Source organism: Marmota monax, unplaced genomic scaffold (genome assembly GCF_021218885.2).
Source record: "Marmota monax isolate L192 unplaced genomic scaffold, Marmota_monax_Labrador192_F-V1.1 WCK01_AAM20220418_F8-fsc00045, whole genome shotgun sequence".
NCBI classification, from domain to species: Eukaryota; Metazoa; Chordata; class Mammalia; order Rodentia; family Sciuridae; genus Marmota; species Marmota monax.
Window position 1 is genome coordinate 10556299 of NW_026692132.1, and position 15353 is coordinate 10571651.

A 15353-nucleotide genomic window follows, 5' to 3' on the forward strand; every position below is an offset into this window, starting at 1 on the left:
TTTAAAATTATTCTTTGAGGAGGGAAATTTCTTTTCTATATAGGAAAATCTGAACAGGTCAAATTTAATTGCATGAATGCTATTTTTTCCCCATAACAAACATTTATTAAAAATTCATAATTGCATATCCTAGAATTAATCATTCAATTGTGTCACCACATATCAATTGGGCAAGGAACAATTATGAGTATTCAACATCCAGAGAGTTCTGAATCTCAAGTCTTGGTTGTAGTGGGACTGGGCCCATGTGATTCAAATCTGCCTGTTACCTTGCAGTTCTTTAAAGGTGAAGGTATATCTATTCCCATTTTCATAGCTTTATGCTGGATGGAAAGACATTGATAAAGCATCCTTATCTATGTCTCCATTTCTTTCATCAAAAAGATTTAAAATTAGCAACTAAAAAGATAGGCTTTTTTTGCTTGTCTTCTAAGCATTCCTTTTCTTGACAACTGTCTTAGACCAGGCACTAAAAGTACAGTCCAGGTCATGAGCAAAGCAGTTCATCTGACCCTTCCAATTCTATCTTAAAGGAGTTTTGAGTTTTATACTTCAGCCAGCCTGTACTTCAGTTCAGTGAGTGCCCAGGTTCTTTTGACTTTGTTTCCAAAACAATGCACAGAGCCGTTACTTATCTCTAGGGACATATGATACATGGTGTCAGCTGAGGCTGGCTCAGTCTCTTAGCAAACTTTGGTTCAAATCATTTCGACCTGAGCTGAGGTCTGAGAAACATCACCAGCTTTGCCTCCAGCCAAGCCCACTTTTATTAATCTACTTATCTTGCCTTATCCCATATAAGATCTTTCCTAAGAAGTTGTATTCCCTGTTTCACAGGAAACCTCTAAATTACTTTATGATTTGAATAACAGAAAGATAAAACAAAGACCAAGGAAGTTGGGTAATAAGGAACTGAAATTCCGGTAAATATTTTGTAGTAGTGGTAATGGAAGTAGAGTACTTGGCAACAAAAATCACTGAGAAATTATGTGGGCTTAAGTCAAATGTGAATTAAGAGCTCAGAGCTATTTTACTAGAGCTGCATTCTACACTCTGCTTGGTGTTTACATTTAAGTTCAAAACATTTCCCAAGGTCTTCAATATGGTAGATTTAGGAACTAGGAACACACGGCAGTATTGGGTATCCTGCATTTACATGAGATAAAAACAAAGGAACAGATTGGACCATTTGCTTTCAATGCCTTCATCTTACAAATAAGAAACTGAGGCCAAAGGAAAGCAAAGGAGCTGTCCAAGATCACTGAATAATGTTTGAGATTGGACCGTACAATCACCCAGTGTTCCTCCTCTAGCATGTTAATTCCCCTACTGATTTCCATGGGACAGAACCTTGTATGTTCAGACCTCTATTATTGATTAAGGGGCATGAAATACACCTACTTCTACTTCTGTAAAGGTACCACTAATGTTACGGTGCCCTTGACCCAGAGTTGGGAGAAGCTGAGTCTGTGCATCTGTGTCACTTTGGACAAAGGTCAGGCCTCAAAGGTCAGGGTCTCTGGCCTTTGCTGATTATCTCCCCTCTGCAGAGGTCTCTTGACCCTAACTGACCTGAGCCAGGAGAGATGGAGGGAGCTCTGGCTCAACTGTCTGGGACTCAGTGTAAAATCTTCTCTGTCAGGACAACTCTGACCTTGAGCCCAGTTTTGATGTTCTGGTTTCCATGTTTTCTCTAAGATGAGTCCCCACTTTTGCTGCAACCTGGTGAACTAGACCCCTCTTTTCTTCCCTAGAGTCCCAGCTTTTTTAATACTCTGCCCGGAAGACATTCTCTCTTTTTTTCTCAACTTTAGAGATTTGAGTTTTTAGTGCTTGCCTTGGTCCAGAGGCTAAATCCCACTGTTGATGGGGGGGGCTGGTCTCTGCCTTCAGTAAAGACGTAAATACTAAGACATGCACAAAACCATCGTAAATTTTGCCACATCCATTCCAAACATCTTACGTTTCCCTTCCCTTTCTTGCGATCAGCCATCATGTTGACTTCTAGTGGGAAAATAGCTGTCAACTAACCCCACATCATTTAAACACCAACCCCATAGCCTCCCTCTGGACATCAGCAGCACAAAAACCAGTTACCACCTTTGCTGTTCCATCTCTCAATGTCATCTTCTGTGACTGAACCACTGTCATGTCACCCAAGCCTGTGTCTATCTCTAACACTTGGGAGGCCTTTCCTAGCTCTTTTTTTCCCTTCTTACTTCTGTTTTTGTTTTGAACGGCAAGGGACCTCTGAGATATAAGTATGGAAACCTTGACTTGTATGTCCCTCCATTCCTGGCTTTGTCACGACTAGTTGTGCACACATCTCCCAAGAATGTAATCTTGGGAGAATGAGCCTGGAATAGAGGCCCTCTTAGGACTTAGCATCAGGAAATTCAGAGATTCATGGTCTAGAGTGGCCCTGTTAATAGAAGCATAACATGCATCAGATACGTAATTTAAAATTTTCTAGTTGTCCCCTTTAAAAAAAAGTAAAAAAAAAAAAGAAGGTAAAATACACTTTAATAATATATTTTATTCAACTGACTAGATCTAAAACACCATCATCCCAAATATAATGGAGGTTTACAAAATTATTTATGAGCTATTTTACATCTGTCTTTTATACAAAGTCTTCAAAATCTGGTGTTTATTCTATACTTACAGTACATCTCAATTCTGACTGGCCCCATTTTCAGTGCTCAGTCACCACCTATGGTATGGGGTGGTCCATTCCTGCACTCATGGTGACTTGTGATCTCAGGAGAGCAAAGTAGGACCCTCCCCAGTGTGGTACAGTCAGTTCCCTTCAATTTCCCCAATCTACTAGCCTTCTTTAGTCTTGCTTTATTCAGAATCTAACCTAGACCTCTTGACAACATCACTGACTCCATCATCCTTTTCACTACTGGACTCCTGCAGTTTGAATGTGTCCCCTAAATTTCCTGTGTTGGAAACTTACTCCCTAAATTCATATCTTGATAGCATTTGAGAGGTGAGAACTTTGGCAGGCAATTGACTCTACTTCCATGAATGGACTGATCCATTCCCAGATTAAAGGATTCATGAGTTACCATAGGAATGCCCTTGTTGTAAAGTGAGCTCTCCCTGGTTCACTTACTCTGTCTCACCATGAGACACCCTCTGACACTTCATCATGCACCAGGAAGGCCCTCATCAGAAGCTGGGCACATGCCTATGCCAAACTCTTCAACTTCTCAGCCTCTAGAACCATGAACCAAACAAACTCTGTCTTTATAAATTATCCTTTCTCTGGTGTTTTGTTAAAGCAACTGAAAATGGACTAAGACACCAGCATCCCCAAAGCTCAAAGTCTTCGGAATGTGAAAGCTCTACCCTCAGGAGGATTGATTGGTTTTTGAGTTGTTTTGATGCTGGGGATTGAACCCAAGGCCTTGTGCATGCTAAGTACATGTCTAGCACTGAGCTTCACCCCAAGAGAGTTGGTTGGATAATGTAGATACTACTTGTGAGGCAGCAGTGAAGAAATGGAGCCCATATTACAATATGATAAAGAATCATCAATGAAACATTATAAAAATCAGGATCAATTTACCTGTTTCTGGGAGACTGCTGTGAAACATCAAGGGGATTATGCCACCTTTCTGAGAATAAACCCATTTCTAAAATTGGTTGAGGATAATAGTAACAAAAATCATACTTTTCTTTGTGTCAAAGCTGTTTAAGTGCTTCACAAGTATTTATTTATTGTTATGATAGTTCTACATTTGTTCACATTTTATAATTGAAGAAGCAAGTACAGAGAGATTAAGAGACCTGTCTTAGTACGTGGAAAAACTGATATTTGAACCCAACCATTCTATCTGCAAATCTATGCACTATGCTGAAATAATGGATATACAGTCCTTAGCAGAGTCCCTGGTACATATCAAGTGCTCAAGAAATAATTGGTACTACTTTCATAGTCCTGAGATGGTGGGAGGGATGGGCCAGGAGTGATAGAGACATGGGGTGTTGGATCTAACTCAATCTCAGACACAAAACCCTTCCAAAAAAATCAGTTGCTGAAGTCATTCTTTCAGGTTTACAACTATTCTTAAGCATTTCCTCTATTCCTATAATCTATGGGCCAGTTCTCTTCAGTTTGGTTGAAATGTTTGTATATCTGCTTTTTTTTTTTGGAGGATATGAAGTTCTCTTTAAAAAATTCTAAGAAGGAGTTCTCTAGACCTAAGAATAAAGCATGAATCATTTGTATCTTTGCAGCTAATAAGTCCTTCCTCCTTTGGTTTAGTTCTGGCAAATAAATGAGTGGTGGCATCAGAAGACATTCTGCCCTTTGTTAAGACCATCTGGTCAACTATTGAACTATCCATACTAATAATGGATATTGGCATGGGAATATGGTAGCTTAGAAAATGAGAAAGAGGGCCTAATAAAGGATATATTAGTATTTTTAGTATTTGTCCATGGAATACAGTTTAACCTTTGTTTGAAGAAATAGTTCTTTTTTTTTTTTTTTACCAGATATCTTGTTTAGGCTAATTTTCAAACTTATGTTTCCTGAGCACAAAGCCAAGAGAAAAGACCCAGTAGCTTCTCAGTTGTAAGGAAGATCAGTTAATCATCTGGAATTTCTCTCAAAGGAAACATGGCATGATGTAGGCCCTGTATCCTGGGATATGACACACCTGATACTAAAATCCTGATGAATGCTCAGATGAGCATGGACAGAAATTGTTGTTGTTTGGCCCTTTCTTTCCTAAACCTATTTTTGCCCATGCTTGAATAATTTAACAATGCCATGACCCAGTCAGCTGAAACACAAGGTAGTAATTTTTTTCCCCAATCATATGCCTGACTTTATTTCTACATAAGTAATGGAATAAATTCTGAAGATTCATGTAGTACTGAAAGAACTATATCCTCTGGGCCTTCTCCCATTGTTTTAAAGCCAGGTAGGGTGGATGTAGTCATTCCACCGGCAGCACCTTGACATGCCCATACCCTTAGGTTACAGCATTACAGATGTCGCAGATCAACTGGAGGATTCCCTGACCCCTGCTCTACTCTAGCCTTGCAAGTGACAGTTTATGCTTTTAACTCCCAATCCCTCCACTTTGCCATAGGAAGAAACTAATTCAAAGTATACCCTTTGTTGGCATCGTCATTGATGATAATCCTTCACTTAGTGAAAGAAAGTTAAGGCTTTGGGCCTGGGGGTAAAGAACACACCCTGTAGAAGCACAGTTTTATAGCTCCTGAATTCCTGTTACTGAACATGAAATCATGATAATTAAAATTGAGTCAAGCTGAGGAAGCTCTTGGTATGTGCCCTGGAGATTAATTCCCAGAGTTGGAACTCTTAGGAGGCTGCAAACCATGGATAAGTCTGTCATCCAGATTTCTTAGGATAAAATTGAACTCTGGGTTTTCATTCACTGCTTCTTTATTCACGGAGCAGAGTAGTACTGTTTATATAGGAGAGTAATTCTGCTTACTGAGGTTGTGGGTACAGTCTTCAGAGAGGAGCCCAAATTAGGTATAAGTTTAAAACTGAATCAAACCATCCAAGTGAGAAGTTTAAATAAAAAGTGCCAGGACATTTTTTTAAGACAATCATGTGAATAGATTTGCAGATTCAAGTTACAAGATCTCAGATTATTTGGTCTATGTAGTTTTACAAATCAGGGTAACAACATTCCCATGGCAGAGGAGGTAAATACAATCCCTGACCATTAGGAACATAATTGGTGGCCAAGGGTAGTAGTTTGAGGAATGGCTTGTCCCTAGAATTGATTGCTCCTTCTTCTTCTTAGCCAAGTACAAAAAGCCATAGTGACTCCCTGTGTAGCCTCTCTCTGAGGCAGTATAGTATAGGTTATTGGAATCCCCAATCTCTGAGCTAAGAAAAGGACAAACAGGTAGGTGCCCATTTTGTGGTGGCCCTGAGCAGCTTTAATCTTTAGTGAAAGATTGTGACAAAGAACAGTGACTTTGCCAGAATGGTGGACACATGGTTTGTGGTTTCTGTAAACCTGACTGTGATCATCACTAACAGGCCAGGGCCAGCCAGCTCTGTATGACCTTGAATGAACCTGGCAGTCATTCTGCTTCAGAGCTAGTTATGTTGACTACAAAACTTCCCCGGTTTGTGATCTTTTTATGACGCAGACACCCTTGTGTATGTGGTGCTATGAACTGACCTAGGACAGGCCTGGACAACAGCAGTTGGGAATTAAAGGCAAAGGAGAAAGGGAAGGGAAATAGGAGGATATAAGGGGCTTTGGATTGGAATAAGAGACAGAGAGACTATGTCCTCTGAAGCTATTCAACTTACTACAAATTTGGCTGTGCCCAAATGGTACTTGGGAAATGGTACTTCGGGTCTTTCCAAAACAGGGCATAAAGCAAACAGTATAGAATCGCAATATGCTGTCTGGGGAGTGCGTATGTATGGATGTCTCATCAGGGGAGCCATTATGACCACAGACTCCTATTTTCTTGCAGTGCAGCCCATAACAAGACTACTGTACTTACAACTAGCCTGAAAAGAGAAGAATCAGAAAATCCACAACTCAGAACTAGAGTCTCTGAGCCTCTGCAGATCCCAAAATGTACACTAAAATCCCTCTTTGGAGATACCTAAAATTTCTTTGTGTCTTTTGGCCATGGCAGTACATTAATAAAAAGCAATAGTGCAGCACAGCAATGTTAAAGAACAAAAAAAGAACAGTTTTGAGCTCTAGCACTTTCAAAGTGGGCAAGCCACCACACTGCTCTGCGTTTTACATTCCTCTGCATTAAAATGAGGATGGTAATACTTGCCTTGCCTACCTCACAGGGTTGTGAGAAGGACCACATGAAACGGTATCCTTGACGCATGTAAACACAAGGTGATGTTTTGATATGACAGTTGTCAGTTATTCCTAGATCCCATTTCCCTTCTTCCTCTTCTCTTCCTCCTTCCATTCTTTCCATGTTTTTTTCCTACAAACATTCTACCATATTCTAAGACCCTTAAGGAGTAAGCCCTGAGCAATAGGGAGTTTGGATTCCATCACTAAAATTATTGTTTAAATTATCTCATTCTGAAAAATGTAGCCTATACTTTCCTACATTTAAACCCAAGGAATTATCCAGAGCAAATACTGATAGGAAAGAACAGAGGCACAACTAGTTCACATACTCTTTAGAGCTTATTTATTATATAGAAAAAGCATCGTTTGGATTTTCCAGACTGAGAAATAAGTTGGGCTTTCCTTTAGTTTTTGGTAGTCCTTTACACCCTATTCTTTAAAACCTACCAAATTTTGTAGTGGGATCTCCTAGTTGTTGTTCCAATAAACTTAGGCAGAGTTCTATCATTTTGTGATAGTTAAGCCTGAACAAACTTGACAAAGAAAATACAGCTGGAATATCTAGAAACAAGCTGGATCTTGTATTTCATTTGTGGTTTTTTTTTAAATGACTAATTTGTGGGAAAATGAAAACCAAGTATATTATAAACATATTACAGAGAAGAGCTTTAAAACAAACATAGACTTAATAAATAACTGAGACATTATTGCTCCACTCACAGAATTTATTGTCATGTGATGGAAAATGTAGTTTACTCACCACCCTGGAATATCTGTTTGGTCATCAAGCACTGAATCCAGTAAATGCAATATCCAGAAGAAGACAATGAGGCATATATGCCCTAAGTCTAGTGTCACTCCAAGAGGCTGCTCCTATGTCAATGGGCAAACGTTAATTGAGTGTCCCCTAACTTGTACTTAAGCTTAGTTGAATGAGGGAGAAGTGGGGACTCCTCTAGCCTGTTTGCAGTTATGCACTTGTGCTCCATTGCTTTTAATGACTAAACATGTGAATTAGCAAAGGCTTACCCAACCTTCTCTAGGCAGCTGAAATGCCAGGCTCCATGATTCCATCTCTCTCTTTACTGAACTTGTAAAGCACAATACTTTTATTTTTCTTCCAGCATTTGTATTTCCCACCAGCTTGTAGAAGCACTGGGGAATGAGATCATGTCTTATATGTAAAGCAATGCATTTTACAAAGAAGTATCTGAATATATCCTAGACAAATTTAATTGAAGGCTGACCTGGACACAGAATTATGGACTCCATATCACATACAAGCTCTATGACACAATGATTTTGCCAAGGTTTCTAAATGAGTCAATGCTGCAACAGAAATGGTGAACAGTTTCATCATTGCCATATTAAGCATTAAATTTCTGGTTTGATCAATGGTGAATACATTCTGATAGACTCTTACACTGTTCTCAGGTTTCTTCTCCCTATCTCTTCTACTAGGTATTATGTGACTTGAGGATAGTGTCATGACTTTTATCTCTTATCTTTGTTGATTTCTTTCTTATTTCTCTATCCCCTTAGTACATAATTTATGAACTGCATTGAGTTCTACTTCTGACCCATAATTCACTCCTCAAATCCTTGTAACTTGGTTTCAGCCTTATCATATTAAGGAGACTGTGATTTCAGATGTCTTCTGGGCAGCTGGATTTTCCTAGTTGCCAAGCCCCCCAAGGGTCTTTATTTCTTATGTCTATGTCTTTTTGGGGGGGATATGGGAGAAAGATGAGGAATCAAAGCATCTGACACTGGCAACACCCTTCCTCATTTGGAAGTGTCTGTAAGCTCTCACTTACGTGGTGTTTTTTCCTTCAGTTATATTAGTTCTGTGATTTACTGTGCCCCCTTTCCATAAATGTTCCCTAAGTTTCTCTCTTCACCCCCCTTTTTCCCCTCCTTCCACTCTTTCTTTGGCTGCCTGATGTGCTTCCAGAGTTTCAAACAACCCTTCCCCTCTTAACCCTCTATCTCCAGTCTGATCTTGTTATGAATTTCCAGTTGCTGTTGGACCTCTCAATTCACAAGTCTTGGTGTTACACAAAACAAGGTGCATGATAGGTCTCCTTTTGCTTCTCTGATGTCATTCACCTCTTGTCACTTATCTTCTCATTTATTCATTGCTCTTCAGCTTTATTCGCTGCCAGTGCCTTTCTGTTCTTCAAAAAAATAAAATTCATTCTTGCCCCAGGGTCTTTGCAACTGCTTTTCCCTAAGGATCACTTCCCCTGGATCTCTACACACTGACTCCTTTTTACTCTCTTTCCCACCCAGCTACAGTCAAGAATATTCTCTCTCCTTGACCCTTCTGTTTCTTTCATAAGGCTTATCACTCTCTGAAGGCAGCTTGTTGTCCTGCTTGCTGAGAATATAGGCTCTGTGAGGACATAGAGTGTTATCTTGGTCATGTTGGAGTCTGAGCACCTAGCACAGGGCCAGCACATGAAGTCATTGCATTAATAAATTGTGCATTAGGAAACCTGTGTTTTAGTCCCAGATCTGTTACTGACCAGCTTTGTATCCTTGTGCAATTCACTTCTTAGACAATAGTTTTCTCATCTGTAAAAAGATGGAGCATTGTTTTTCTAACATTTTTTCTGTGTGCCATTTGAGTCCCCCTTAAGCGTTTGAAGAGAGGGGAAAGTAATGGGAAGAAGCCTGGGGGACAATGCTGTGGAACTCACTTAACTAATCTTATCTCAATGTGAATATTATTTTGCTCTACATGTTAGACTTCCATTTAGAATTTCATTTGCAGAAGTGTCCACATTAAAATTAAAAGTACAAATTAGGGATGTAGCTCAGTGGTAGAGCACTTGTGTTCTGAGGCCTTGGGTTCAATCTCCAGAACTGAATTTTTTAAAAAAGGAAAAAAAATGTATAATCAGAACCACTGATTCTCAAAATTGTAAGACTCTTCTATTTTTAATTATAATGATGCCTCAAACAACTTATCCTTTTTTTCCTCTCACAAGTCAATCTGAAATCCTTATTAAAATTTTTGACTTTGTCACACAAATTCAAAACTTTGAGTCATTTTATACAGTTCCTAGTTCCTCCTCTTCTCTGTCCAACAAGTTCTGCAATTGTTTTATATGCTTTCCTGACCAACTCTTTATTTCCATTCCCAGTACCTAATCCCTAGCTCAAGAGCTGATAGTCTCTTATCTGGTCTATTATAATAGCCCCCACACTGTCCTCCCTGCCTCCTGTGCTGGCAATCCTTTACCTATACAATTACTAATTGATATTTCTAAGCAGTAGTCTAGTAATTGGTCTTTGCTCACATCCTTAAATGGTTTCTCATTGCCCATCTAGTACATTTAACATGACTTATCCAGCATGATTTGTGCCTGCCATGTCCTGGCTCTCTTCTCAAAATTATATACACAGGGATCACCATGCTCTGGGTCAGGATCCCACTCTCCTGGCCAGGGTATCTGACTAGACATCCATTGTTTGAACAGTGACCTCTAAGACAATCTAGCAAAAAATCTATGCCTAACAGGTGTTCTGTACTGCCCGGCATTTGATTGACCAAACAGATACTTTCTCCTACGGAATTTAAACATAAGATTTGAGGGAATTCACAGACATTAAAGTAGCAAATAGTGAAAAAAAAACCCATAAATAAGAGATTCTGGGTGAAGCCGAATCAGGTCACAGAGAGAGGGAAGCAGAAGGAGTTCCCTGGCAGCAAGAATTGAAGTGGAAATAAACAGATAGAATGGCTGAGCCATCTGCTTGGGCACCTTTTGGATACATTACCTCCTCCGTGAATCTTCCCCTCATATACGGAAATCATCAGCCTTCTGAACATACAAGAACTAAGTCCCTCTGTCTTGACTTTTATTCCATTTTGTATCTTTTTTTGAGTGCAATCAATAGAACTCAAGTGTGGCTAAGGATTCTGGGTAGTTCATAGAATTCAAAGAAAAGCAAAACTCGTAACTATCAGGAAGGACAGGATCCAGTGTGATCCTGATAACTCAGGAACAGGAATTTTGACTTTCTCTGGGCATGCCATTGAAATAACTCTTCTCACCTGCTTCTGTGTTATACTCAAGAGCCAAACTCTAGAGAGCCACGGGCGCTTTGCTCCTATCTGCTTCCTCTTTCGCTTCGCTCTGGGCAGAGAAGGTGAATGTGTAATCAGCAGTGGATTGTAAGTACCCGAGGCAAAGAAAGCTCAGTGCGCCCCGCCTTTTTTTTTTTTTTGAATATTTTTTATACAGGGAGAGTTTGTGGATTGGGATTGTTGGCTGGGCTGTGGTTTCTGTGCCGAAAATCCACTCCGCGGGAGCCGCCATTTGCTCTCTGCTTGCTGTCTTGATGGCTATGTCTACATTGGCTGGCAGCTGCACCTAGAGGTTGGAGCTGGGCTGCGTACCGAGCCCTGTCCTCCGAAGGCTGGACCACAGCCTTGAGCGCCTGGGTCGCCTGTTCGCCGCTGCACCTTCGGGCAGAGCCTGCTCTGGGGTCGTTCTGCATCCCCCTGTGAGGGGACCCGTGCTCCAGAGGAGGGGGCTGGAGAGCCGTGGCGGCAGCCGCTTGGGCCCCGGGGGCCGGGCACCGGGTGGCGGCCCAGCTATGGTCGCGGACGAGCGCGGCACCCCTGAGCGTGGCCCCGGGGAAGAGGCGAAGGCGGCAGAGTTTAATTTCTAGAAATCTGGACTGGAAACAGAAGCAGCAGTTTGTATAATCCCAAGAACTTGCTTATGCCAGGAAGCTGTAAGGGCAACATGAATATCATTGAGGAGATCTAACATGGCAGCGGGCGGGGAGAGATCAAGTCTCTGACCTCTTCAACTGCGTGGGCATAGGGAGCCGTAAATTGTATAAATGCTGTTTGCTCAGGATCACTAGGCAATGCTGAGCTGACGTGGATCTGGGGTGTACAGTCTGGGCCCCACAGAACACACACACCGAGCCCGGATCGGCTGCATTCAAGCTCCGGTTTGCCTGCTTCTCGTGACTCAGCACTAACGATCCCGCTGAAATAACTGGTTGGCCCTTAGGAACTTTCAGAGGTAAAAACCAACCGAGCCTTCATAGGCAGTGGCCACAGGATTGAAACGGGGATTGGGAGAGACAGTCAGGACCCACCCGTTGCATTGGTCACCTGGAAAATGGAACGAACGGTCACCATTTGCATGGGATACCACCTTGGCAGAGAACTGACGTCACGGGCGAAGGAGATAACTGCACTGAAACCAGTGTGACAGGGCTCCCAGGAGCAGAAGACCTGGGGTGTAGCCAGTATTGTGGTGAGCGTCACAGGTGAGCGCCGCCTGGCTTGAGGAAACACAAGAGAAGGCCCTAGACACTCAGGATTGGAGACCCGCCCAGTCTGTGAGGAAGAGCTGCTGCACAGTGATTGGTTCCCACCTATTGAGAGGAGAAGCTTGACCCAGTGGGCACAGCTCCACCTACTGGAAGAGAAATTAATTGAACTCTATGACTGCATTTATTATTATTATTATTATCATTTTTTTTCTTTTTCTTTTTTTTTCTTTCATTTTCAATTTTTTTTGTTGATGTTCTTTAACTTTTTTTAATGTTTTTATTTTTTTTTATATTTTTTATTGTATTATTATTATTATTATTTTAATTTTAACTTTCATTATTTTTATTATCATTATTATTTTTGTAAATTTTTTTTCTTTTCTTTCTTTCTTTATTTTCTAACTTTTTTGTGTGTGTTTTGTTTTTGTTTCTTTTGTCTTTTCATTTCTTTTCAATTTTCTTATTCCCCATTCCTTGAATTCTACCTGCCTACTCTCATTCTCTTTAGTGACTTCTTCCCTTCCCTTCTAATATCTTTCCTCCCAAGCATCAAATAAATTTATAAAGAGTAAACAGTAACTCAGCAGTCAAACAGAACAAGAAGTAACAAGAGCAGCATAAAAAAGCAAGGAAGAAAAGGAGTACAAACAATGAAGGACAGCCTAAATATTCAGGAGGACCTAGAGTCAGCAGAAAAATGGTCATATAAAGAACTCAAGGAATACCTTAGACAGATGGAATGGAACCTTAAAGAAGATACGAGACAGCAAATCCAAACAGTGGAAGAACACTTTGAAAATCAATTACATAAACAGATAAAAGAAGAAGTTAAGCATCTTTATCAGGAGATAGAGATTATAAAAAAAAACCGAACAATAATTCTAGAAATGAAGGAAACGATAAACCAAATTAAAAACTCAATTGAGAGTATCACTAACAGAGTGGAGCAAGTAGAAGCCAGAACATCAGATAATGAAGACAAAATATATCATCTTGAAAAGAGCCTAGCCAACTCAGAAAGGCTGGTTAAAAATCACGAGAGAAACATCCAAGAGATATAGGATAACATAAAAAAACCAAACCTACGAGTCATTGGGATAGAAGAAGGTACAGAGATTCAAACCAAGGGAATGAGTAGCCTGCTGAATGAAATAATTACAGAAAACTTTCCAGAAATAAAAAAGGAAACGGATATACAAATTGTAGATGCATACAGGACACCAAGCACACAAAATCACAGTAGACCAACGCCAAGACACATTGTTATGAAGATATCCAATATACAGAACAAAGAGAAAATATTAAAAGCTACAAGAGAAAGGAGGCAGATTACATTCAGGGGTAAACCAATAAGGTTAACAACGGATTTTTCATCACAGACGCTGAAAGCAAGAAGATCCTTGAACAACGTATTTCAAACACTGAAAGACAATGGATGCCAACCAAGAATTCTGTATCCAGCAAAATTAAGCTTCAGGTACGACAACGAAATAAAAATCTTTCATGATAAACAAAAGCTAAAAGAATTTGCAGCCAGAAAACCAGCATTGCAAAGCATCTTGAGCAAAACACTACACGAGGAAGAAATGAAAAACAATAACCAAAACCATCAGTGGGAAGTGCCTCTATAAAAACAGAGGGCGGGTTGAAGGCTAACCATGGAGAAACAAACTAAATTAAATTTTTAAAAAAAGAAGATAAATAATCAAACATGGCTGGAAGTACAAACCATATATCAATAGTAACTCTAAACGTTAATGGCTTAAACTCTCCAATAAAGCGACATAGGCTGGTAACACGGATTAAAAAAAACAAATCCAACAATATGCTGCCTCCAGGAGACACATCTGATTGCAAAAGACATACACAGGCTGAAGGTGAAAGGTTGGGAAAAAATATACCACACACACGGTCCTCGTAAGCAAGCAGGGGTGGCCATCCTCATATCGAATAAAATCGACTTCAAGACTAAGTTAATCAAAAGGGATAAGGAAGGACATTATATACTGTTAAAAGGAACCATTCACCAACAAGACATAACAATTATCAATATTTATGCACCAAATAATGGTGCTGCGACGTTCATAAAACAAATTCTCCTCAAGTTCAAGAATCAAACAGACCACAACACAATAATTATGGGTGACTTCAACACGCCTCTCTCACCATTTGACAGATCCTCCAAACAAAAGTTGAATAAAGAAACTATAGAACTCAATATCACAATCAACAATCTAGACTTAACTAACATATATAGAATATATTAACCGTCATCAAGTGGATATACTTTTTTCTCAGCAGCACATGGATCCTTCTCAAAAATAGACCATATATTATGCCATAGGGCAACCCTCAGTAAATATACAGGGGTGGAGATAATCCCATGCATTTTATCTGATCATAATGGAATGAAACTGGAAATCAATGATAAAAGAAGGAAGGAAAAATCCTACATCACATGGAAAATGAACAATATGTTACTCAATGATCAATGGGTTACAGAAGACATAAAGGAGGAAATCAAAAAATTCTTAGAGATAAATGAAAATACAGACACAACATATCGGAATCTATGGGACACAATGAAAGCAGTTTTAAGAGGGAAATTCATCGCCTGGAGGTCATTCCTCAAAAAAAAGGAAAAACCAACAAATAAATGAGCTCACACTTCATCTCAAAGCCCTAGAAAAGGAAGAGCAAAACAACAGCAAATGTAGCAGAAGGCAAGAAATAATTAAAATCAGAGCGGAAATCAACGAAATTGAAACAAAAGAAACTATTGAAAAAATTAACAAAACTAAAAGTTGGTTCTTTGAAAAAATAAATAAGATCGACAGACCCTTAGCCATGCTAACGAAGAGAAGAAGAGAGAGAACTCAAATTACTAACATACGGGATGAAAAAGGCAATATCACAACAGACGCTACAGAAATACAGAAGACAATTAGAAATTATTTTGAAAACCTATATTCCAATAAAATAGAAGATAGTGAAGACATCGATAAATTCCTTAAGTCATATGATTTGCTCAGACTGAGTCAGGAGGATACTCACAACTTAAACAGACCAATATCAATAGATGAAATAGAAGAAGCAATCAAAAGACTTCCAACCAAGAAAAGCCCAGGACCGGATGGGTATACAGCGGAGTTTTACAAAACCTTTAAGGAAGAATTAATACCAATACTTTTCAAGCTATTTCAGGAA